This window comes from Ailuropoda melanoleuca, chromosome 2 (genome assembly GCF_002007445.2).
Source record: "Ailuropoda melanoleuca isolate Jingjing chromosome 2, ASM200744v2, whole genome shotgun sequence".
NCBI classification, from domain to species: Eukaryota; Metazoa; Chordata; class Mammalia; order Carnivora; family Ursidae; genus Ailuropoda; species Ailuropoda melanoleuca.
The window spans coordinates 47220735-47223657 of record NC_048219.1 but is presented as its reverse complement, the minus strand read 5'-3'; the positions used below and the strand labels follow the sequence as shown (position 1 = coordinate 47223657).

The window sequence follows — 2923 nt, the reverse complement described above, 5'->3', positions numbered from 1 at the left end:
TTAGTGTGGTGAATTTTCAATTTTTAAAATGTCCACATGCTATTATAATTATTGCTTTATATAGCAAAGTTACTTTGTATTTACTACTTTATTTTTCATTCTTTCCTGTATGTCTCATCTTTCATCTTTTTTAAACATTTTTAAATTTTTAAATTTCTCTTAAGTGGGCCCCATGCCCAGCATGGGCTTGAACTAACAACCCGCAGTCAAGAGTCATGTGCTCTGCTGACTGAGGCAGCCAGGTGCCCCCACATCTTTTATCTTTCGCCTGAAGAGTGTCTTTTAGAAAATTTGTCTTTTCTGTTTGGAAGCTTCTAAGAAATTACAAGTTTCATATGTGTGTGTATTTACTTATTTATTTTTACTTTTATACTGCATTACTTTTGGAGAGTGCATTTTTTTAATGTTTACTTTTTCCTTTATTGACAACTTTGGATGCATTTTTAGGTTTTGGTTCCCAAAGGGCATTTTTCACTAATCTTGAAGCTGCCCCTCTCTCCAGCTTGCCAGCCTTTTTCTTGAGTGTTATTTCCTTGACTCTGTTCATGTATACTCTGATTCTTTCCAATTCCTACTTTACTGGATGTTCCTGAGGATTAACTCCCTGAGTTGCCAAATAAACCTAAAACATTGAATTTAATGTGTAAGCAGAAACTAAATCAACTTTTGCTTGTTCAAAGAAATGAAACTTCTGCAACAACTCATTTGTAGAAACCTACATCATGGTCTTCAGCATCTCATCCACAGCACCAACAGAATTCTCAAATGTTGATAAATACTCATGAATTCTTTTAAAGATTTATTTATTTGAGAGAGAGAGGGAGAGCCTGAGCAGGAGGAGGGGCAGAGGGAGAGGGACAGGGAATCCTTGAACAAACTCCCTGTTGAGAGCAGAGCCTGACACAAGACTTGACTCCAGGACCCTGAGACCATGACCTGAGCTGAAACCAAGAGTCAGCCACTTAACCAACTGAGCCACCCAGGCGCCCCAATACTCATGAATTTCTATTGGATAGTCTTCATTAATTTCTTCACTTGCCATTTACTGGTCTTCTACTCCTGTCTCTGGAGAGTACATTTTTTAATCTGAGAAATTTGTTTTATGTTATGGGAAATTCTCAGCTATTGCTTTTTAAAAATATTTTCTCCTATCTAATTTTTGCATTTTATTCATACTAAAATGCTAAAAATAAGCATCTGTAAATACACTACCCTGCTTAAGAACTAGACACTGCCCATGCTACAGAATCACGCTTTGCTGTTCCTTTCTCTTGTCCCTGCCCACTCCCCGAAAGAACCAGCATCCTGGATCATCTTCTCCTTGCTTTAAAAAATTGTTTCATTACATATTTTTTAAGTTTTACATAACTTTTCAACTTCATAAGGTAATTTCATACTAAGTCTTTTTGACTTGCTAGTCCTAAAAATCTAAAGTTTGGTTTCTAAAGTGATTCTGTGTTGTTGAGGATATAGTTCATTTATTTTCACTGTTACATACTATTCCATTGTAGGAATATGTATCATCCTATTCTGCTGCAGATTATTTTGTGGGTTTTTTTTCTGTTGGAATCAATGTTGGCAGACAGATGCAAGGGGTTCTCTAGAGAATGCACTTAGAAGTGAAATTGCTCATGTTGAACTTGAGAAAATTCCAAATTGTTTTCCAAAGTGATTAAATCAATACACTCTAGCTAGTAATATGGAAAAGTTCCTGTTATTTCCTATCTTCACCTATATGGTATTGTTAGACTTCTTGTTTGTTTTTTGCTTTTGTTTTGTTTTGTTTTGCCAATCTAGTAGGTATGAAATGACATCTTATTGTTGTCTTAATTTAGTTTCCAAAATTACTAATGAGATTAAGCTTTTTACTACATACTTATTTGCCAGTTTTATTTCCTCTGTATGAGATGCATGTTTATGTATTCTGCCCATTTACCTATTAGGTTTTGTGTCTTCTTATTGTTGAAAGATTCTATTTTAAATATATAATAATTCTTATTCCTTTGTTGATCATAGCTGTTAAAGATATCTTCTCTCTTGTCTTCCTGCTTGTATTTTTTTCTTTATTTTTGGGGAGAAAGAGGTGGAACTAGATAAATTATTTTCCTCACCAGTTATAGCATGAAAGAAACTTCCTAAAATGTGTTATAGTTAATTCTCAACTTTTCATTAGAGAAAGGTTGCTTTACCCCTTCACCCACCATCATTTTGAAGGTCAGTTTTGTTTTCTTTCCTTTCCAAAAGGAATTTTCTGTAGCACTCAGGTAGATCTTTCTTCTGACATCCCTTCTTCAAGTCTGTTAATAACATATACTGGAGGCAGGGACAGGAAACAGTGTAGGTAGGGCCACTATCCCTGCGCAGAACCAAAGGGTTGCCCACAGTTTTCAAGATTGCCCTAAACTTTGTCTTGGCTTTAGCAACATTGGCTTCAATATCTGAGACCAATATTTTACGACTTTTTGAGATTTATGATCTGTTTCACTTCGTCCATAGTTTTGCCTCATTATATGGACACTAAAGTATATGCATTCTTGTGGTTTTCAGGTGTTTCTCTTCTGCCAGGTCAGGAGTGCCTTGGCAGAGGGGCATCTCATACCATGCCACCAATGGACTCTATCTTGGATCCTCAGCACTTTCTGACTTCAGTTATTCATTGAAGCCTGAAATCTCCAGGAGCATCAAGTCAGATTTACCCTGAGCTAACTGTTGTAGAGTGTGTGTTTGACATGAGAAGGTTTACCTCTTGGGGATGTTATCCAGGAGAACACTGACGAGGGCCTCCGGCTTCACTCTTCACTCTTTCAAGGATTGAGACTCCCTATCAGTACATACCTTGTAGCAGTTGATTCAGAGGATGGTGTCCAGAGCAGGTGAGCAATCAGGAGTAGCATGGGTCAGGGAGAGGGAAGGTCACATGTGG

General features: G+C 36.9%; 1 pseudogene; it reads right to left on the bottom strand.

The window, feature by feature from the left end:
* Nucleotides 1-400: 400 nt before the first annotated feature.
* Nucleotides 401-1042, bottom strand: LOC109489251 (annotated as a pseudogene).
* Nucleotides 1043-2923: the final 1881 nt, after the last annotated feature.